The 24,184-nt window shown below is 48.0% G+C and overlaps 1 non-coding gene across 1 annotated transcript; it reads right to left on the bottom strand.

Moving 5' to 3' along the window:
* Positions 1–6,537: 6,537 nt before the first annotated feature.
* Positions 6,538–6,621, bottom strand: Trnas-gga (transfer RNA serine (anticodon GGA)). Its single transcript is given in 2 exon segments — positions 6,538–6,572; positions 6,582–6,621. It is a non-coding gene; the product is annotated as a tRNA-Ser (tRNA).
* Positions 6,622–24,184: the final 17,563 nt, after the last annotated feature.

Here is a 24,184-nt window from a genome sequence, read left to right as displayed (position 1 = left end):
GACAGTTCAGTATCAATGATGTAGCAGTGTTATGTGCCAGCAAGAGCTATTGCTGATAGAGAACTATCAAGAAAGTGTAAATCTTTCTAGCGGTATTTAATGTCCTTCCGCTTTGAATTCGATTAGTTTTCTGGTGGCTTCGTTTCATTCTCAGGCTTCGGTGGTTTATGTGGTTTCCTTCTTTAGGCGCAGCAAGGACGAAGTTTTCACCTTTTGAATCTCAGGCAGGAGATATCTGCACAAACTTCACACATATTTCAAGTGTACCCCAACACGAATACAAGGAATACAAAGAACAGAATAAGCACTAGAGACACAGGATAATAATTCTTGTACCACTGTTTACTTTGACGCAGAAGGGCTCTGGAGGGCTTAATGATGTTGTGTCTGAAAGCTGCCAAGGTAGCAAAAAAACAGTAAAGAGCGATAACACGCCGAGACGAGTTTATTTTTCAAGATGATTATGAGGAAAACCAGTATCTGTCACTGAACGCTGCGATTAAAATGTCGCAAAAGAAATGCCAGTGCTGATATGAATAAGACTAAAATTTCCTGTCGCTGATCTCACGCAAGCAGCGCTCTCACAAGAGTTTTATAGCGCAGACTCGATTTCCAACATATTTGAAATAACTCTTCAGGCTTTCCCGGCGATCTAATGACATCTTGGATTGTCGGGTGTTCTGCCGGATACCAGCGTCGTACTTGCACGATATTTCGGTCACGTAGCTCGTAACCTTCATCAGGTGCGACCTGAGACTACTCCTAGAGTGGACCTGGTCCAGTATTTATGCCTATGGCCTTCCCCCTCCACCAACGGCTGCAGGCGCTTCCTCTGTGGTCCGCGCCCATTCCCTGCGACCTGCTGGAGCGTTGCATCTGCGTTTTCCGTCCGCTACGGTTCTAGGTGTTCCCTCTGCGGTCCGCGCCCACCAAACCCGCTCCTGGGGGTTTCATCTACGGTCTGGGGTACCAAGCGTTCCCCCTGCGGTCCGCGCCCGCTCACCACGACCTGTTGGAGCGTTGCCGCTCCGTTTGGACGAGTACCGGGCTGCCATGCAGCTCATAGAGAAGGAGAAGCTTCACTGCTTCACCCACAATGCGGAGCCAGTGAAGCAGCTGAAGGTGGTTTTCCGCCGCCTCCCGTTGAAAATGGAGACCGACCACCTCAAGAGTGAACTAGCTGGGCTGGGCTACATGGCCAGCTCGGTCACACTCATGAAGTCGCCCAGGACGAGGAGACCTATGCCACTGTTCTTGGTTGTCCTCCCGGACAACCTCGAAACCCGCAAGATTTTTCAGTTGCAGATGGTGGCCAGGATCGCAGTGGAAGTGGAGCCGCTCAAGGCCAAGGGGAGGCGCGCCCAGTGCTTCTCCTGCCAAGGCCTTGACCACGTGGCGCGCTACTGCACGATGCCGGCCCCCTGCGTCAAGTGCGCCGACTCCCACCAGAGTCGAGACTGCACCAAGAAGAGGGAGGAGGCGCCCAAGTGCTGCAACTGTAGCGAGCCACATGTGGCGAGCTACAGAGGCTGCACCGCCTTCAAGCGCGGCCCACGGCAGCAAGGACGTGCGGCACCCGCACGAAAGGTGCAACCAGGCACCAGCTTCGCCTCTGCCACCAAGGGGGAGTCCTCGGACGCCGCCAGGGGGCGGCGGGTGGACTTCCCGACCACCATGGCGCCCAGCCAGGCAGCCGGCACCACGGACGACCAACACCAGGGCGGACGGCTAAACCTTCCCCCCACCCCAGACACGCCGCAAGCTGCTAGGCGTGCGGTCCCGCGAACGGACGCGGCTACTCCACTGCGCCCCGCAGCCCACGCACCCGCAACTGCGGCACCTGCAGCAGCAATACCACGACCGGAAGCACCAGACCTGGGAGCACTGTTGAGCTCGCTCTCTGCCCTGCTACAGCAACTGCCGGTGCTCGTCACCGCCGTAACGGGGGCCCTCCAGGCCGCTACCGTCGCCACGAAGCCACACCATGGATAACGTCCTTATCCACAGCCTGACCATCTGTGGCTTCAATGCCAACAGCCTGTTTCCGCAACAGGGTGAGTTTCGTCAGTTCATGCAGGACGAGGCCAAGCCAGGAGTTCACGTGAAGGTAGCAAACTATGTTTGCTACCGGAACGACAGGCCGACGGCAGGCGGGGGTACCGCCATCTACGTCCGCGCCTCACTCCGGCACCACCAGGTGCTGCTCCCCGCCATGGCCACCCTGGAAGCCACCGGGGTGAACGTCACCACGGCTGTGGGGCAAATAACCTTCGTGGCTGCATACAGGCCGCCACGTGGACACCTCCAGGAGGCGAACGTCGACGCACTGCTGGCGTTTGGGGGGAGGGCCTTCATTGCGGGTGACTTCAATGCGAAGCACCCAGAATGGAACTCCCGCCTCACGAACGTCAGTGGCCGCCGACTTCTTCGCGCAGCCCAGAGGAATGGCGCCCTGGTACTGGGCCCACAGGAACACACCTTCCCGGCCAGGGGGCGGTTGGACGTGCTCGACGTCGTCGTCATCAAAGGCATCGGGCACAACACGACCGCCACCACGCGGAGTGCGATGTCGTACGACCACCTGCCGGTGGTCTACGAAATCGACATCGCTGGAGCCACGCTCCCGCCACGTCGGCAGACGTACCGGCGCCTGGACTGTGATCGATTTCAGGACAACGTCCTGGCATCACTGGCGGACTCACCTGACCCCGCGGCAGTGGGGGCGGATGCCGCCCTTCAATTCTTCACGCGTCAGCTGCTGCAGGCAGCTGACGCGGCCTCCCCTGCCCTCTCCCGTAACCTGCCGCCTCCCATCCGGGACGCAATACGGGAGAAGAACCGCCTCTTCCGGGAGTGGCAGCTCACCCGCCAACCCGCAACGAAACGGCGCCTCAACCGCATGCGGAGAGACATCAAAGCGGCGGCTGAGGCGCACAGGAACAACGTCTGGACGGACTTCGTCGCCTCCCTCAACCCCGAGGATGGCAGCGCGTGGCGGACTGTGAAGTCCTTTCTACGCAGAAGGCAGCGCGTCCCGCCTCTACTCGTCGGACAAGACGTCGTCTGCAGCCCGGACGGCAAAGCAGGTGCCCTGGCGGACCACTTCGAGCTGTCATTCACCCCGGTGGATGATAACATAGACGAGGAGCACCTCCACCGGGTTGAGGAGCAGCTCCCAGTGTTCCTGGAAGCCAGGGACGACGCGGACGAGATCGACCCCATCACCGACGAGGAGGTGGCCGCGCAGAGAACGGCACTCAACACCAAGAAGGCTCGCGGGGCTGACGGCGTCACCAACCATCTGCTGAAGAGCCTGCCGGCGGGTGCACACTCATTCCTGGGGGGCATCTTCAACCAGGTCCTTCGCTCTGGGGTCTACCCCTCTGTATGGAAACATGCAGAGGTGGTGGCAATCCCCAAGGCGAACAAGCACCCACGGGACGCCGCCAACTATAGGCCAATCAGCCTGCTGCCGGCTCTCTCGAAGATGTTCGAGCGCCTGTACGCCAGACGCCTGCTCCGCCACGTGACAGCGGAAGGCATCATACCCGACGAGCAGTTCGGCTTTAGGAGAGGCCATTCCACCGTCCACCAGCTGATGCGGCTGGTAGAAGAAGCCATGCGCGCCTTGGAGACTCGGGAATACCTTGGGGCGGTGTTCCTGGACGTCTCTAGGGCTTTCGACTCCGTGTGGCACGACGGCCCCGTGTACAAACTTTTTGTGCACGGGGTACCGACGTCGCACGGAGTCCTCCTCCGGTCATACCTAGCCGAGCGGTCCTTCCATGTCAGGTTGGACGACGGGTCATCCTCCCATCGATACATCCGTGCTGGAGTGCCGCAGGGGTCCGTTCTTGGGCCCCTACTGTACTCCCTATACAGGAGCCGACGCTCCGCGCGTGACGCCAGTGACGTTGGCACTATATGCTGACGACACTGCGCTGTTCGTGCGGAGCATGAAGGCGGTCGAGATGCGCCGTCTTCTTCAACGAGGTTGCGAGGCCCTTGGCGCCTGGTCGACCAAGTGGCGCCTCAAGCAAAACGCGGCGAAGAGCCAGGCGGTGGTGTTCACTAGACGACCACTGCCGCCCGATCTTCCGCCAGTCACCGTCATGGGCAGCCCCGTCCCATGGAGCAAGGCTGGCCGCTACCTGGGTGTCACATTGGACCACAAGCTGACATGGAAGCCGCACATCGAGGACGTCAGGGGCAGAGCAATAGGGCGCCTACGCGTCCTGTACCCTCTGCTCAATCCCTCGTCTGCGCTGCCGCCTCACCACGGCCTCACGCTGTACCTGGCGCTGGTAAGTCCAGTGCTGGAATACGCGGCTGCGGTGTGGGGCAACGCGGCCGAAACACACATCAGCAAGCTGCAGAGGGTGCAGAAAAGGGCGCTCAAGCTCGCTCTGCGCCTGCCGAGGCTATACTCGACCGCTCGGCTACACGAGCAGACCGGAATACCCCTACTCCGCGACCGCTTCAAACAATCGGCGCGAGCCTTCTATGAGCGGGCCGAACGGTCCGACAACCGGCTCATCAGGGATCTGGGCCATCCTGCACACCACAGGCCAACAACACGCTGGCCTGACCTGCTGCGGGAGTGAAAACGTCCGCAATAGAGACAGGACATCCCCATCCAGAAAAAAAGAAACAAACCAGAGGCCAATCCACGAAGAGAGGTAGTCCCTCCGAAATGTAAGGTTTACGCAGGAATAGCAGTCGACTGCTTAGCCTGCTCCTGCACGGGTCAGGGCAGACCTGTAAGGCAGAAGAGTGAGTGAGTGCCGCTCCGTTTTTCGTCCGCTGCAGCTCTGGATGTTCCCTCTGCGGTCCGCGCCCACCAGTCCCACTTCTGGATGTTCCATCTTCGGTCTGGTGAGCCTGGCAGTCCGTCAGGGGCTCGCTTTCCATCTCCTTGTCTCTTGTTCTTCTGTTTGTGTAGTGTTGCAGCTGGCCCCGTTGCTCCTTTAACAATTCCAGAGCCGGATCCCAGGCTCTGCTTAGCTGGTACCCTGTGTCACGTTTCATAAGATCGTCAGCCATTTTTATTTCTATCGATTCTCTTGTAACACTGTCCCAAAATCTGGGTGTTCGTGCTAGAATCTTGGTATCCTCATACTTCATGGCACGATCTAGTTCTAGACAGTGTTCAGCAATGGCTGACTTAGTCACCTGTCTTAATCTAGTGTGCCTCTGATGTTCTTTGAACCTGATCTCCACAGTTCTTGTCGTCTGGCCAATGTAGGACATGCCACTCAGACCGCTATAATAGTATGAAGCTGCAACTGAATAATTATTATTCTTATTATAGCATATATACCTAAGGCTTAAAAGCAGACTCCATCCTTTTGGGAATATCTCGGTAATAAGACCCAAGCTTAAGAAATACTAGAAGTGAAGTCAAACACAGACCAAAACTACAACTTCCTGGATCTTGACATTCATACTGAAGTTTGTCAAATTAAAACAGTTGCTACTGAGGAACAAGATTCAAAACAATTAAGCATTGCATAGAGAGTTGCATCATGCTCTAAAGTCTAAGCCAAATACATCTGAAAGTGGACAAGTCAATTAGCTGGATATCGGAAGAAGATATATCTAGAAACTCAGAGGTTTCAGGGCGAGGCGATCGCAGCAAGAGACAATCTAAGAACTTAAGAACACGTTTCTCCTCTTAAAGGAGCAACTGAAGAAGATGCGGCTCTTTATCTGAAACAATTATTCGCGACATTTCTGGCTCTAAATCAGTCACCCAGAGGAACTATCTCAGCAGAGTCAGTCATAAAGGCAACAACTACATTAACAGATTGTGGAGAATGTATACTGCAAGAAAAATCTTACAGTGCTCGTCCATTTACACCTACAACCAAACTTTACAAGAAAACTTAAGGTGTGTGCTTGAGAATTCTTGGGGTAGCATTATTATTTCACCACTTCCTGTTTTATTCGCGAATGGTTCTAGAGAAGAAAAACTGTCAATAGCTTCCATCTGACATCAAATTTCTCTGATTTTCTCGTCGTAGACAACTTGCCAGATTTATGAGGGAGAAACTAATATGGTACCTGAGTTCTTGGAATGATGACTCTCGGAATTTTAATAGTACTCCTTCGGCTTTCTTGCGCTGCGGTGAACATCTTGGTGTCGCGCTCAACATCATTATTCATCTTCTCTCCTTGAAGAAACTACTTATAGTTTCTAACAACGAATTGCAGTGGCCTCAGCAAAGAAATTATTATGAAAGACGGAAGGTGAATAATATCACTTTTCAATATAGAATTTTCCATCGAGAAATTAAACAGAGTGCTGTTATGTTCAACAAATATAATATCAGGATAAGATAATATGCGTTACCCAACTCTCTATCACCCACCTCCCACAGGCAGCGAATTATTATTCAAAATATTAATTAATTTTGGCGGAAGAAATAATGATACAAATGGTTCTAAGCACTATGGGACTCAACTTCTGAGGTCATCAGTCCCCTAGAACTTAGAACTACTTAAACCTAACTAACCTAAGGACATCACACACATCCATGCCGGAGGCAGGATTCGAACCTGCGACCGTAGTGGTCTCGCGGTTCCAGACTATAGCGCCTAGAACCGCTCGGCCACTCCGGCTGGCTTGGCGGAAGGGAACAAATACAAATGAAATTAAGTTGGTAAGGATTATCCCAATACAGATACCAGGAAAACCTCTCCAAGGCGCAAGATAGTACATACCTATAACCTTTTTATCATGTACCACTAGAACATTTGAAAGGATGCTAAAACACAACTGGAATTGTGATGTTAACATGGAAATTTATTTCAGGCTCGCAAATGGGGTTGAGAAAAGGTCGTGACACTAGTGTATCTTTACAGGAACTGGTAACAGATACCCATTCTTCAGCAACACTAAAAATTTAACGACTTTACATACAGCCATAGGACATGCTTACGATAATGTTAGTTTACCCTGCTGGTGGAGAAGACGAGAAAAATTGTTTCGTTCATAGTAAACCTTTGTGCTTTATTTGAGGACAGACAGCTGTTTGTGAGCTTTAAAAGCAACTTGATAGGCCCCAGAATAACAACTAAGGATTTACCTGAAGGGTCAATATTTAAGATAGATATGCATAGCATTTTTATCACAGGTATTAAGATCTTTTAATATGCCGACGACCTGTATTTATACGATTACTGACGACGTAGAGAAGAAACATGGATAGAGGATTCACGGATTTCACCTACTGGCTAAGAGTAAACTGTTTGGACATATCACTAAGCAAATCGTCCGTCTATACACCGATTAGCCAGAAAATTATGACCACCTACGTAATAGCCGGTATGTCAACCACTGGCACGGATAACAGCGGCGACGCGTCGTGGCATTAAAGCAATGAGACGTTGGTAGGCTCTGGAGGGACCTGGAACCTCATCTGCAAACACAAGTCATCTAATTCCCGTAAATTCCAGGGAGGTCGTGATGAGCTCTGACGCATGTTCAATCACATACAAGATGTGTTCGACAGGGTGCAGATCCGGAGAGTTGTGGGGCCAGCACATCAATTAGAACTTGCCACTGTGATCCTTGAACCACTCCATCACACTCCTGGATTTGTGACACGGCGTATTATCTTGCTGAAAAATGCCATTGCCATCTGGAAACATGATAGCTATGAAGGGGTGTACGTAGTCTGCAACCAGTGTACGATACCCCTTGGCCATCGAGGTGCCTTGCACGAGTTCCTATGGATCCATGGATGCCCACGTGAATGTTCCCAAGAGCATAATGGAGACGCCGCCAGTTTATCTCCGTCCCGCAGTACAGGTGTCAATGAGCTGTTCCCCTGGAAGACGATGGATTCGCGCCCTTCCAGCCACACAATGGAGAAGGAATCGCAATTCATCAGACCATGCAACACTCTGCCACTGCGCCAACTGCCAGTGGCGATGGTCACATTCCTATTTTAGTCCCAGTTGCCCATGTCGTAGTGTTAACATTGACACATCCATGGGTCGCCGGCTGTGGAGACCCGTCGTCAGAAGTGTTCGGTGCACCGTGTGTTCAGACTCGCTTGTACACTGTCCAGCATTGAAGTCTGATGTTAGTTCCGCCACATTCCGCCGCCTGTCCTGTTTCACCAGTCTGCCCGACCTACGACGTCGGTCAATGACCACTGCACTCCTCGAGCCCCCTGCTAGTCGCGCAGTTTCCGAAATGCGAGCCTCCGAGCTATTAAAATCTTCTATCGGCCAAACTCAGATAGATCGCGTACCTTCCCCATTCTGCACACGAACAGTACACACGCTGATAGTACATGTCTGACTAGCAGCCGTTCCTCGCCAGGTGACGCTGATATCTCTGTACGTGTTTATATCGATAGTAGGTCGGTGGTCATAATGTTCTGGCTGATCAGTGTATTTACACAGACACAGACAACGATAGACGCAACAAACAAGACTTGGCCTTATCAGTTTCCTAGGACAAAGTCTGGGTCTCTGTATTGACAGTAGACTAAATTGGGCTCCACAGCTTAGGCACATAGAAGTAGATGCGAGAGAATGATCAATGTCTTGCAGGCGATAACTGAATGGGGAGTATATCAAAATACCTCTCTGAAAATAAATCGAGCATTTTTACGCCAACGCAGATTATTCGTGTGGTGGTTTTGAGTCCTTGGCAGACAGCCTATTGGAAAAACTGAATAAGTGCTGATGTAAGCCTATTAGAATTTGCATTGAAACCACGGCATATACAGCAGCTAACGCACTTCTCGTTGAAGCGAACTAACCCCTATTACACTTGAGAAAAAATGTGTTAGCAAAAAATTCGCTATTAAACGTGCGCTGTTTTCTCAGGAAAAACAGATGGAAGAACTATACGAGCTGACATTTCCATGCCTAATACGGCTTAGGAAACGGTTTGGCACTCAAAACAGCTTTCAGTCATTTCAGAATAGAAAAACAGAGTTCCTGTACGGTTTTAAAGGGAAACTTGTACCATTCTTCCTGCAAAATACTGAGAAGTAACGATGATGAAGGTGGATAGCGACCAACACACTTCTTTTCAAGTAGACTACAGAAGCTCAATAATACTGAGATAAGGTGACTGTGGTGGCCAGGGCAGATGCCACAATTCATTTTCGTGCTCATAAAACCAGTCGTGGACGATGCGAGCTGTGTGAACAGGGGCTCTGTCTTCTTGGATCGCAGCGCCTACATGGGGGACATTGGGGAACAAACATTGTACCATGGAATGGACCTGGTCAGCCGAAATAATCACATAAACCCTTGCGGTAATGTGACGTTAAAGAGTAACCACGGGGCTCATGTACACTATTGGCCATTAAAATTGCTACACCACGAAGATGACGTGCTACAGACGCGAAATTTACCCGACAGGAAGAAGATGCTGCGATATGCAAATGATTAGCTTTTCAGAGTATTCACACAATGTTGGCACCGGTGGCGACACCTACAGCATGCTGACAAGAGAAAGTTTCCAACCGATTTCTCATACACAAACAGCAATTGACTGGCGTTGCCTGGTGAAACGGTGTTGTGATGCCTCGTGTAAGGAGGAGAAATGCGTACCATCACGTTTCCGACTTTGAAAAAGGTCGGATTGTAGCCTATCGGGATTGCGGTTTATCGTATCGCGACATTGCTGCTCTCGTTGGTCGAGATCCAATGACTGTTAGCGGAATATGGGATCCGTGGGTTCAGGAGGGTAATACGGAACCCCGTGCTGGATCCCAACGGACTCGTATCACTTGCAGTTGAGATGACAGGCGTCTTATCTGCATGGCTGTAACGGATCGTGCAGCCACGTCTCGATCCCTGATTCAACAGATGGGGACGTTTGCAAGACACCAACCATTTGCACGAACAGTCGACGACGTTTGGAGCAGCATGGACTATCAGCTCGGAGACAATGGATGCGGTTACCCTCGACGCTGCATCACAGACAGGAGCGCCTGCGATGGTGTACTCAACGACGAACCTGGGTGCACGAATGGCAAAACGTCATTTTTTCGGATGAATTCAGGTTCTGTTTACAGCATCATGATGGTCGCATCCGTGTTTGGCGACATGGCGATGAAAGCACATTGGAAGCGTGTATTCGTCATCGTCATACTGGCGTATCACCCGGCGTGATGGTATGGGGTGCCATTGGTTACACGTCTCGGTCACCTTTTGTTCGCATTGACGGCACTTTGAACAGTGGACGTTACATTTCAGATGTGTTTCGACCCGTGACTCTACCCTTCATTCGATCCCTGCGAAACCCTACATTTCAGCAGCATAATGCACGACCGCATGTTGCAGGTCATGTACGGGATTGCCTGGATACAGAAAATGTTCGACTGCTGCCCTGGCCAGCACATTCTCCACATATCTCACAAATTGAAAACGTCTGGTCAATGGTGGCCGAGCAACTGGTTCGTCACAATACGCCGGTCACTACTCTTGATGAACTGTGGTATCGTGTTGAAGCTGCATGGACAGCTGTACCTGTACACGCCATCCAAGCTCTGTTTGACTGAAATTCCAGGCGTATCAAGGCCGTTATTACGACCAGAGGTGGTTATTCTGGGTACTGATTTCTCAGGACCTATGCACCCAAATTGCGTGAAAATGTAATCACATGTCAGTTGTAATATACCCGTTTATCATTTGCATTTCTTCTTGGTGTAGCAATTTTAATGGCCAGTAGTGTAATACCGCGATATGCATACCCAAATCTTCAGCGAACCCCCACCACGTTTCACTCTCACGACGGAAATTAGGCCAGAAGTTGAAAGCAATGTAAAACAAGAGTCATTCGACCACATGACTTTCTTCAATTGCTCCATAGGACAGGCTTTAGTGCTGACAGGTTTCGCGAGTGCGATTTTAATTTCTGAAGTGACTTCTGCAGCTGTCGTCCCATTATTCCGCCTGTCACAATCACTGAACGCACACTTGGGTACGCATTGTGACTTAGCGGATGATGTTTTTCCGTTTTCACTGTATGCGGTATGAGTCTTTGATACGGTGCCTCTTGAAACACCAAATTCTTCAGCTCTCTTTGTTTCAGAAGCACCCACCATACGAGCAGAAAGAATTTGCCCACGTTCAGATTCCCTTAGCTCCGACATAACGCACTCATAACTGCACAGTACAGTTTTCTGACCACAACTGACACTGCAATGTTTCGCGGACATTGCACAGGTGCCGTTCGTGGTCAAATAGAACAGCGCAACCTTCAGGCTTGACTATCCTATGCATTTATGTTCAAGCATGTACGTCTCGCGATGTATCCTTATTTTTATCCTACCCTTGTATGCCCTCAATAAACTTTCTATGTCATGAGAACCACATTAACAATTCGACTTAGAGCCAGACGTGTCGTCGGTCCTAGCACCCACAAATACTTTCGACACACTATAATTTGTGTCTGGTTTCCATAGCGCGACCACTATTTATACAGATGGAACCAAGAATGAAAATGGTGTTGGCAGTGCTAGTTAGGTCAAGTGAAGAATGGCAGAAAATTGAAACTAGCAAAGGACAACACAATCATGACAGTCAAACCAGTGTATATCCAAGGAAATATATTTCTATTCAACATACTACCGAAAGAAAAAACATCGCCGCGCGGGATTAGCCAAGTGGTCTGGGACTCTGCAGTCATGGAGTGTGCGGCTGGTCACGGCGGAGGTTCGAGTCCTCCTTCCGGCATGGGTGTTCAAAAAATGGCTCTGAGCACTATGGGACCCAACTGCTGTGGTCATAAGTCCCATAGAACTTAGAACTACTTAAACCTAACTAACCTAAGGACATCACACACATCCATGCCCGAGGCAGGATCGAACCCGCGACCGTAGCAGTCACGCGGCATGGGTGTGTGTGTGTTTGTCCTTAGGATAATTTAGGTTAAGTAGTGTGTAAGCTTAGGGACTGATGGCCTTAGACGTATGACAGAAGTGACACCCAATCACCTGCCCACTTTCGAAGTCCGTGAATTCCGCGGAGCGCCCCATTCTGCTCTCTCACGATAGCTAATGACTACTGAGGTCGCTGATATGGAGTACCTGGCAGTAGGTGGCAGCACAATGCACCTAATATGAAAAACGTATGTTTTTGGGGGTATCCGGATACTTTTGATCACATAGTGCAGTTGTTGGACAAGCAGATATCGAACTGAGGTTCATCGAAAAATTAGCAAGCAACAATAATTTATCCACGAAGGAGGCAACTTTCAAAACTATCGTTTGATTGACATTTGAGGACTGATCGTCTTCCTGAAACTCTGAAAGGTAGGATTCTTAGAGGAGACAGCGAAGATACAAAGCAGAAGAGCAAATGTCGTGACGGTATTTTTTTTTTTTTTTTTTGTATGTTGGCTTTTAGATCTCTACTCACGCAGCCATCTACATACAGTTTATAATATTTAGCACTTAATTCTTAAAATTTCTTAGTATGCTTTTTACTTGGTTTACGTATAAGGAGAGATATAAACAGTTAGAACGAAGACTCCGAATTATACTGTGTGTAATGTTGCATTAGAACTGTTAAAAAAAGGAGAGAGCACAATACTGGGAGATAAAACCGTAGCGTAGGGTACGTACTACATAACTAGATAGTTAACAGAGTTTCTTTACTGATAGCATGTACTACAAATATACAAGGGGATTACTTGATGACGTTACTAAGTTTCGAGGATGATGGAGAAGGGCATGTATCAATCTGAAGCAATGATGCCTAGTACGGAAACGAATGAGTCGAAAGTTACAAGCGAAAATCGTTCTAATACCTCTGACAGTGAAGTACATGCACCGGCACTGCTTTTGCTAAGACTGTTCGGTATATAACTTTCAGAGGTGGTAGTATGGATCAAAATAAGAAAAATAGTCTATTAATCATGGGCTCTAAAATGCATGGCTTAAGATCTGTGAGCACTTATTCATCTTCGCTGCTGTGAAACACATCTCTTCTATTGAACAAGTGCCCATAGCTCTTAGAGCCCATGCTTAATAGACATTTTTCTTGTTTTGATCCACGCTACCGCCTTTGAAAGTTGCCCACAGTACAGTCTTAGTAACAACAGTACCGGTACATGTATTCCACTGTCACAGGTGTCAAAATGAATGTCGCTTGTGACTTTCGATTCGGTCGTTTCCGGACCAGAGTTAACTGATCTTAAATTGATACATTTACTCTTCTTCATCACCCCTGAAAGTTTGTAACATCATCAGGGTGTCACCCTGCACACGCTGCGTAGATCCTAGATGAGCCAGGTATAGATACTGTACTGACTCGTGTCAGTTAACAAGCTAATTCAAATTTACAAGTTTCTTCTATCTCATTTAAGCAGTGATTGGTATAATTGCATATACCTGTCTACATATCTAATTTTTCTGCGTAGAGGAAGAGAAGGAGTTCCTTGTATACCGTGTAGTTTCTTGTCGCCAGGGGTGTCTGCATAGATGTTGGAGGAGAACATTTTAACGCCACCGGACGCCGAATCAATACTGCGCGCTGTTGCCTTCGACTGTCGCATCAAAAGAACAAGTGGTTCATACCCTCCGCGATTCCACATTCACAAAACGGTGACTAACAGCTTGATTGCGGTGGATGTTATGTGAAGCATGCATGACTGAAGCTCAGCTGTGCTCCAGATGCTTTGCTTGGCAGCACTGGTAATGTACTGGCATAGTGTCGGCCTTTGATTTCCAGTATACTGTCTATTCTTTAATCCATTCTGTTCTTGCTAGTCATCTTTCTTTTTGTAGAAAGTCGTTTGACAGTACTTTAGGATATTGTCCTTCGCTATCACACGAGTATAATGCCTGTTTGATCAGATTATCTACAATTTCATTTCTCCATTATATTTTGACTTGTTGATTATTGTTTGGGATTTCTCTCCACACGCCTACTATTCTGTGTGCTATGACGAGACATATTTTTCAGACATAGTTCTTTAGCAAGACAAGAACTAATTTGGAATCGGAAAGAGTGATGTTATTTCAACTGTTCAACTGTGTGGGCAGGTGATTGGGTGTCACTTCTGTCATACGTCTATGCACGAGATTTCCACACTCCATAGGTCCACTGTTTCCGACGCAATAGTGAAGTGTAAACGTGAAGAGATAGTACAGCACAAAAGCGTACAGGCCGACCACGTCTGTTGACTGACAGAGACCGCCGACAATTTAAAAGTGTCGTAATGTGTAATAGGCAGACATACATCTAGACCGGCACACAGAAATTCCAAACTGCATCAGGATCCATTGCAAGTATTATCAAGTATTATGACAGTCAGACGGGAGGTGTGAAAACTTGGATTTCACGGTCGAGCGGCTGCTCATAAGCCACACATCATGCCGGTAAATGCCAAACGACGTCTCGCTTGGTGTAAGGAGCGTAAAAATTGGACGATTGAACAGTGGAAAAACGTTGTGTGGAGTGACGAATCACGGTACACAATGTGGCGATCCGATGGCACGGGGAGGGTATGGCGAATGCCCGGTGAACGTAATCCGCCAGCGTGTGTAGTGCCAACAGTAAAATTCGGAGGCGGTAGTGTTATGGTGTGGTCGTGTTTTTCATGAGCGGACTTGCACCCCTCGTTGTTTTGCGTGGCACTATCACAGAACAGGCCAACATCGATGTTTTAAGAGCAATTCGGGAATGGCGACTGTATCTTTCAACATAATCGAGCACCTGTTCATTATGCACGGCCTGTGACGGAGTGTTTACACGACAATAACATCCCTGTAATGGACTGGCTTGCACAGTGTCCTGAGCTGAATCCTATAGAACACCTTTGGGATGCTTTGGAACGCCGACTTCGTGCCAGGCCTCACCGACCGACATCGATACCTCTCCCCAGTGCAGCACTCCGTGAAGAATGGGCTGCCATTCCGCAAGAAACCTTCCAGCACCTGATTGAACGTATGCCTGCAAGAATGGAAGCTGTCATCAAGGCTATGGATGCGCCAACGCTATATTGAATTCCAGCATTACCGATGGAGGGCGCCACGAACTTGCAAGTTATTTTCAGCCAGGTGTCCGGCTGCTTTTGATCACATAGCGTAGTTGTATGTGGAGATGGCTTCTCGAACACTAATGGGTCTTTCCGCATGTTTATGGAAAGTATGTGACATTTACTTATGTTGAGTGCCGACTGCTAGTCCCTACACCAAGTATCGCTTCTCTGCAAGTATTCCTGCATTTCATTAGACTTTTCTGGCTTCACAGGTCTTCCAGTGCTTTCCATCAGATCATGAACACTCATCAAACAAAACATTTTGTGCACCTGCTTAACTGCATGCTGGTCCACCATGGAACCCATGTCACTATCCGACACGTCCTTGGTAGGTTTTCAGAGTTATATGACACCAGATGTCACAAAATCCGATCAATTACGGGCATTTGGATTACGGCCGCGGAGCTGGCGCCTGATGGCGTCCCAGGTGTGGTCTGTCGAGTGAGGGTAAGCTGAATTTGGTGGGCAAAACATTAACTTCAGTTTAGTGTCATGTTACTCAAATCAATGCAGCACGATTGTGACGGACAGTCGTGCTATTGGAGGATGACATCGCCGTCGGTGAAGACATCTAACGTAAAAGGGTGCACGGGTTCCGCAGTGATGGTAGCTTAGTCTACGGCTGACATTATGTCTTCGGCTACTACCATAGATCCGATGAAAGCCCAAGTGAATGACACCCACAACATGATACGGTCACCCGTGGCTGGCGTCAGTCGAGCGGTGTATGTACCGTGTAATCTTTCTCCCGGATGACGACGTAGCCGTCCATATTCACCGCTCTCTTGTAACATAACCCGCGATTCATCCGACCAGACGGCATTTCTAATGATCGACGTCCAAGCTCGATGATATCGTGCACTCTGCAATCGTAAGATATCGTTAGGCAACATGGGTCGTCTGCTACGCAGCCGTATCCGAAACACTTCTGACCTCACCTGCATTGCACTCTGCTGTCACATCTGCTTTACGGAGTGGCCAAGCCTCCGACGTCCACGTTGTGTGATGAGGGTTGGACGCCCAACAACTTATCACCTATTCGTGTTTCACCGTCCTTCAGACACTTTCCATGGATGCTCAAAATTCAAATGGCCCTGAGCACTATGGGACTTAACATCTGAGGTCATCAGTCCCCTAGAACTCAGAACTACTTAAACCAGGATTCGAACCTGCGACCGTAGGGGTTGTGCGGCTCCAGACTGAAGCGCCTAGAACCGCTTGGCCACTAAGATGGATGCTCACAAGAGTAGCACGCGGACAGTCGTTTCTCAGATGCTTGCTCCCAGCGACCAGGCCTTAACACTCTACCGTCTGTCAAAGTCACTTATGTTAGTAGATTTCCCTATTTCCGACCAGTATTGTGACTAGAATGATTCACCATTCGTCGCTGCAGCGCTTAGATACCTTCCTCACACCGTCATGTGCCGGAAAAGCATTCAGTCTTCCAATGGGCAATGTTTTTGCTTATCTGTGTACATATGCTATGAACAACAGTACCGAGCGAGGTGACGCAGTGGACTCGCATTCGGGAGGACGACGGTTCAATTCCGCGTCCGGCCATCCTGACTTAGGTTTTCCGTGATTTCCCTGAATCGCTCCAGGCAAATGCCGGGATGGTTCCCTTGAAAGGGCACGGCCGACTTCCTTCCCCGTCCTTCCCTGATCGAACGAGACCGATGACCTCACAGTTTGGTCTCTTCCCACACAAAAATAACCCAATAACAACAGTACTACCTGTAAACCTGAATTTACTTTCACGCTGATGATTTCGCCGTGTTAAAAATTACGTGTTGAGTTGGATTTGCTTAAAAATCCTGGTTGGTTAGTTGATTTGGGAGAGGGGACCAAACAGCGATTGGATTAGGGAAGTATGGGGAAGCACGTCGGCTGTACTCTTTCAAAGGAATCATCCCGGGCATTTGCCTGAAGCCATTTAAGGAACTCACGAAAACCTAAATCAGGATGGGCGGACGTGGGTTTAAACCGTCGTCCTCCCGAATGCGAGTCCAGTCTGCTAACCATAGCACCAACTCGCTCGGTAAGTAATCCTGAATGCACTCCTAAAAGTGGTAGTGAGTACTTGTCAAATCAGCTGCAATTCTTTTACAAGGTGGCTGTAAAACCCAGTGCTGTAGCAGCTACTGAATCACATTGCTGCATAGCTGTAGGGCTATCTCAAGAATTTTGGAGAAAACTGAAACCGCTGATAATCCACAACTGATTATATTGAGATAGGGAACCAACGCTCGGAAATGATTATTTATTGTGTTATGGGCATACACTGCGTACACCGCGTAACAAGAACGTAGCTCACAGTAATTGTTCAAAGCAACGACCGCCAGTCTCAGTGCACGGATGGCAACGGCACATGAAGTTCTGCGCACTCTCTCAGAGACCCCTAGCGTCTGTTGTACCAGGTGACAGGAAGCTTGGACCCTAACAAGCAGGTCTTCATCCGGTTCTACGCGGGTTTCATACGCCAACGTCTTGACGTTACCCCAGAGGAAAAGGAGCAGAAGTGTGAGATCCAGCTGTCGCGCTGGCCATGCGACATGACCTCCCCTTCTACTCCATTGATAAGGGTGCATGTTGTCCAGGTGCTCACGGACTGGACATTAACATCGAAGTAGGCTGGTGCACCATCGTGTTGAAACAACATCCTTTTGCAGACCACAAGGGGTAAAGACTCCAAAAACTGTGGCAGCACACCTCGCAGGAATACCAGGTAACGTGGACTGGTCAAACAGCGAGGCAGCAAATAGAATCCTACTACGTGACCTTGTACAATGCCCGCCCATACATTGACAGAGAGTAGTTGCTGGTGGCCAAAACACCATCAAGTGTGCATGAGGTCTCATCCGTGGACAATATAAACCTTGCGGAGTTCGGCACTGCAGCACTGCTTTGGATAATCCATTGGCCGAAGAGAGTGCAGGGCTCAAAATCCGTTGGAGCTAGTGCCTACACACTCTCTTTGTTATAGGGGTGTAATACCTACATCTACATCTACATCTTCATTTATACTCCGCAAGCCACCCAACGGTGTGTGGCGGAGGGCACTTCACGTGCCACTGTCATTACCTCCCTTTCCTGTTCCAGTCGCGTATGGTTCGCGGGAAGAACGACTGTCTGAAAGCCTCCGTGCGCGCTCCAATCTCTCTAATTTTACATTCGTGATCTCCTCGGGAGGTATAAGTAGGGGGAAGCAATATATTATATACCTCATCCAGAAACGCACCCTCTAGATACCTGGACAGCAAGCTACACCGCGATGCAGAGCGCCTCTCTTGCAGAGTCTGCCACTTGAGTTTGCTAAACATCTCCGTAACGCTATCACGCTTACCAAATAACCCTGTGACGAAACGCGCCGCTTTTCTTTGGATCTTCTCTATCTCCTTCGTCAACCCGATCTGGCACGGATCCCACACTGATGAACAATACTCAAGTATAGGTCGAACGAGTGTTTTGTAAGCCACCTCCTTTGTTGATGGACTACATTTTCTAAGGACTCTCCCAATGAATCGCAACCTGGTACTGTTCCACCAGTACTCTCCACACTGTGTCCTTCGAAGTGTGCGTTTCACTGGAAAGTTGATGCGAGTTTGTGTTAGGTATCCATTCAGGGAAGGTCTGTTGGGAAAGTGTTCTCTGTACATTCGTGCTGCTTTATGGGCACAACATTCTGCCGCAGCATACATTAAACGCATGTCTGCCAATTATTGTGACGAGTAACTTTCCGTCTTTGACAACGTGCCATGCGCTGTGCATGGTCGCACACCTCACGACGGACACATCATAAGCTGTCTGATGCATTGGGCAACTGACACCGGGGATATTTATGTGCGTACGGCACAGGTTAATGCGCTGGTGGGATGCAGGCAGCTGCCACATGACACACGTTCTGTCAGCTAAGTTGTGTGTAGTATGTGGTCAGAGGTGTATGCTGTTTATCACCAGCTGCTTGTCCCAGTGTACAACAGACAGCCCGGTATCTTTGCGAAAGTGCGGGAGAACTGCACGCTCCATTGCAATACAGTACATGCATTGAGACTGGCGGTTGTCGTTTTGAACAATTACTATGAGCAACGTTGTTATGCGGTGTGCAATGTGTATGACCATGACACAAGAAACATGCATCGGCTACCCGTCCGAATATAATCGGTTGTGGATCCACTATCACGAGTTTCAATTTGACTCGAAAGATTTGAAACACCCTCTATACAATGCTGGCCATTAAAATAGCAATACCAGGAAGGGTAGCAAATAACGATGTTTTACTTATTGTCACAATAAAACGTAGTAGGAACAAAACATGATTGAATTCGTTAGCTGATTTGTGGAAATATGAAGCGTGAAATTTAGTAGGCGGTGTTTTCACTTCTGTTAACAACTTCGGCTGTGAGCTGGCTGTCCCTTGAGTCGATCTATGCACTTGGATTACAGATAGGGGAAAGTCAGTCCACGCTGCTTCAACTCCGTACCATGGTTCATAATCGTAGTGGCTTGCGGGTGATGGTGTGCCAGTCTGTAGGCAGCCCATGAACAGATGTTTGCAATGGAGACTTGGGAGAACCTTCTAGTCAGGAAAATAATCGAACTCCCTCTGTTAGTTCAAATGTTTCAGGTAGCTCTGAGCACTATGGGACTTAACTTCTGAGGTCATCAGTCCCCTAGAACTTTAGAACTACTTAAACCTAACTAACCTAAGTATATCACAAACATCCATGCCCGAGGCAGGATTCGACCGTGCGACCGTAGCGGTCGCGCGGTTCTAGACTGTAGCGCCTAGAACCGCTGGGCCATCCGAGCCGGTCCCTCTGTAAGTCAGGACAGCAATTGCAACATGCAGTTTTGCAGTATCTTGTCGAAAGATAATGTCACGGAGATCTCAGAGGGAGGGTGTAGCCGCCAACTTTAACACGCCAGATAACTGGCGGAGGCCCTAGTCAAACGACCGGCTGTGCGAAAAAAGTATGCGTATTGTGTGTCTCATTGCACCATCTAGAACCACACCAGGTTCTGGGTCCACATCACACTGAAGAGTGCTATCTGGAAACGCACCTCCTCCTCGGAGCGCTGGCCTGGGTGGCCGAGCGGTTCTAGGCGCTACAGTCTGGAACCGCGCGACCGCTAAGGTCGCAGGTTCGAATCCTGCCTCGGGCATGGATGTGTGTGATGTCCTTAGGTTAGTTAGGTTTAAGTAGTTCTAAGTTCTAGGGGACTGATGACCTCAGAAGTTAAGTCCAATAGTCCAGAGCCATTTGAACCTCCTCGGAGCCGCCACATACGAATCGTCCATCGTGATGCTGTACACAGAACAGATACTCGTCTGAAAAGATGACGTGTGGCACCTTTGTGTTGGACACACCACTGTCGATTGCTCTGTGCCGCATCAAGGGAAGCCACAATAATGGTCACAATGCTGACAGTCTATGGTGCTCCGTCGTATTGTCTTTGTGAATACTGTCTTACTGCAGACTAAATGTATGTGATGTGGCTGTACGACGCTACACGCTCGAGAGAACAATATGTCTGTCCTCTCAGGCGCTAATCGAGTAGGGCCTCGGCGTGGCGTTCAGTATGGCCCTCCTGAAACCATCTATCCCATATTCACATGGTAGTTGTGGGATCTCAACCAATACGTGTAGCAAGCGGTATAAGACATCGAAATGAATGCTCCAAAACAGCCACCTTGTTTTTAAGATTTTACATGACAGGCCTGTTTCAGCCTATTGCCATTATCAAGTGACATGCAGAACAACAATAGTAAGATTTTCTGTACATAAATTGTGACTATTTTATGTATAGATTTGCGCTGGTACTTACGTCTAGTTGGAAGTGACGACCATATTGCATTTATAGTGTAGTCTTTCTATCATGTCTCGGTAAGATCTTGTAGCTTCGAAACGTAAAAATACATTTTTGTCATATATTTTGATAGTTCAGTTTGACAGTTCTTTACTATGAACTACATGTTTACAAAATATATACAGATTACCAGAGATGATTTTACTTATCGTTGTTCTTATTTTCGTTTAAATTTTATCTATGGTCCACGTAATTTTTGTTTTCGTGTTCCACTACGTCAATAACGTTTTCTAGGTAGTATATATTTTTAAAATCTGTGTGTTCATTTAGAATTTCGTGTTGATATTCCTTTGTACTAATATAAAGTTCCAGTTCTTCGAGACGGTTCATAGTAAGTCCTTCAGTATTTTGTGCAATATTTCTCATGCATTTTCAATTTTCTCCGTTTTGTGGTGTTGAGTTTTCAAGTGTAAGTAGAAAAATAGTAAAATGAGGAAACCTCTATGCAATTTTTCCTTATAAACAGAATATGGATAGCGTTATTCCCACCTGCTTTGCGTAGTCGGGCTGAAATGCTAATTATTCCCATGCCCAAGCATTTAGTATACTCGTACTTCACGACAATCTGACGTTTGTTGCAGAACGATGTTTAATTTATTGGGGGCTAGTGGTAAACGTCTCAATGATTTACAATAGAAAAGAACAATATTTGATTATTGATAATAGACAGCTTGAAGCCGCCAAAAGCTCTTACATTAATAATTTGTATTATTTTCGACGAGCATGGCTCTGAGCACTATGCGATTTAACTTCTGAGGTCATCAGTCCCCTAGAACTTAGAACTACTTAAACCTAACTAACCTAACGACATCACACACATCCATGCCCGAGGCAGGATTCGAACCTGCGACCATAGCGGACGAGCACCAGGTCGTCCCTGGCGTGGTGTTATCTTCACTTGAATCACCTGAATGAGTTCTACTCAGTTTCCTCTATACAATGTGCACTCGTGACTGGTTCATCTGATCTCAACAAGCTGACTTGTATTACTAATCATGATTCTTTATACAGTTGAAGCCTCTTAAGTTTTTATGTTGATGAAGCGTTGTGCCATGCTACGTAGAAAATTTTTGTCGACCCGATGATGATTTAAAATCAAAACTAATCTAATACAGTGAAAATTATTAACATAACAGCTTTCTGTTACTTTAATGTGTCTGTTATGAATCGTTTAAGAGTTGTGGAGTCCTGACTGAGGAATATATGTAACAAATATTAACAGAACTTGATGAATAATTACGCACACCCGTACACAATTGCCCTTCATGTCTTGAGTCGTGGCCAAGGCAATTAACAGGAGGGCAATTAGAGTGGGTAAATAGATTTTAGTGGTTGTGCTCGTGTGACCGCAGTTCACTTCACTGCATTCTGTCTGGCACGCTTCACAAAACTTAATGCCAGCGTAGCCCATTGTACATTATCCTGGGGCACGTAAATGTCGGAGGCCACGCCGCACATAAGAGCTACGACTCACGGCATCCTGCAGGCAGCTGCGACGCTTCTCTTACAAGGAATCTCCTTCTTTCAAACATCAGAAGTTCAAGATCTATGTGATTCACTCTCTTTAACTCTCAGCTAGTTTCTGAAACGCACTCTCCAGGAGGGGGAACTAGCCAATTACCACATCTCTTGAAGTAATACTTGGGTGCGCGAGTGAATCAAATATTGACTTCTTCGAAATAAATTTTTCGTCTTGGTCTCCGTCTCTTCTGTACTGAAAAACAGGCTGTATTCCAGACAGCGTGTCTCATAATTTCAATCAATTTACAGGTAACAGGCCATTAAAATATTAAGAATTAAAGATACATAATTAGAAGCTAAAAAATAAAAACCTACCATTATTTCACAATAATTACAATAATTACCAACCATTTGAATAGAAAACTGAAGAAAAAGCTAATGTATAGATTTCCACTATCAGCCTGTTGCCCAGGAAAGACTTCAAGCCTTGCCACGCCACAACGGTCTTTTAAAAGCAATGACTGCATTTGTTTTCAGTACAATTTGTATCTGCTGCCGCTGGTATATATCGTCAAATCGGTAGAATTCCGGGTGTTTTCTATAGCACACTATTTTCTAAATATGATACATTTTATACTACCTGTATTTTCTAGGTAAACGACGCCACTGCGTTACACTAAAAATACTGCCTTGAATCCACCGCTAAGCATTGCAGTGAATGTTCGGGTTCCGTGTGCTACATTGCTTGTGGCTTTACACTTCCGTGGATCACGGCCGTGGCCCTGGTTACGACGATGCTAGTGATGCGCCCGAACGTGACGACTGCGATGCGGCAAGCGGCACTTCAATAACTGCGCTGTCGCTCATGCATTCACTGACACTTAACACTTTTGGAACTGCGTGCTCAGATCCTATTCTGCAGATTCCCCTCACCCAGAGAGCAATATTCACTATACAACTGACAGGAAATGACACCTGCCATGCTGTTATCATTATTCATTATCAGAATGAGATTTTCACTCTGCAGCGGAGTGTGCGCTGATATGAAACTTCCTGGCAGATTAAAACTGTGTGCCCGACCGACACTCGAACTCGGGACCTTTGCCTTTCGCGGGCAAGTGCTCTACCAACTGAGCTACCGAAGCACGACTCACGCCCGGTACTCACAGCTTCACTTCTGCCAGTATCCGTCTCCTACCTTCCAAACTTTACACAAGCTCTTCTGCGAACCATGCAGAGTGAAAATCTCATTCTGGAAACATCCCCCAGGCTGTTGCTAAGCCATGTCTCCGCAGTATCCTTTCTTTCAGGAGTGCTAGTTCTGCATGGTTCGCAGAAGAGCTTCTGTAAAGTTTGGAAGGTAGGAGACGGATACTGGCAGAAGTGAAGCTGTGAGTACCGGGCGTGAGTCGTTCTTCGGTAGCTCAGTTGGTAGAGCACTTGCCCGCGAAAGGCAAAGGTCCCGAGTTCGAGCCTCGGTCGGGCACACAGTTTTAATCTGCCAGGAAGTTTCATTATTCATTGTATGCGCCTAGAATTCCCTCGTGTCTTGAAGAACACACGGCAGATGTAGTACGAGCAGGATTCTTCAAGACTGTACCATTTCTGTAGAGCTTTCCACTGCCCTTAAAAAATACGTGAACTCCACAATTAAATGAAGAAATATAATAACCAGACGACTTTTGTACAGCTTTATTTTCAGCCAGGATACATTTATGACTTCCAGCCATCTTAAACTGGCATAATACACTAATAACCCAAAACATTATGACCAACTGCTTAGTAGCTTGTCTGTCCAACTTTGGAACGAAATACATAACTGATTCTGCGTATCTG

This window comes from Schistocerca gregaria, chromosome X, assembly GCF_023897955.1.
Source record: "Schistocerca gregaria isolate iqSchGreg1 chromosome X, iqSchGreg1.2, whole genome shotgun sequence".
Taxonomy (NCBI): domain Eukaryota; kingdom Metazoa; phylum Arthropoda; class Insecta; order Orthoptera; family Acrididae; genus Schistocerca; species Schistocerca gregaria.
The sequence above is the reverse complement of the archived record's forward strand: the minus strand, read 5'-3'. Positions and strand labels throughout refer to the sequence as shown.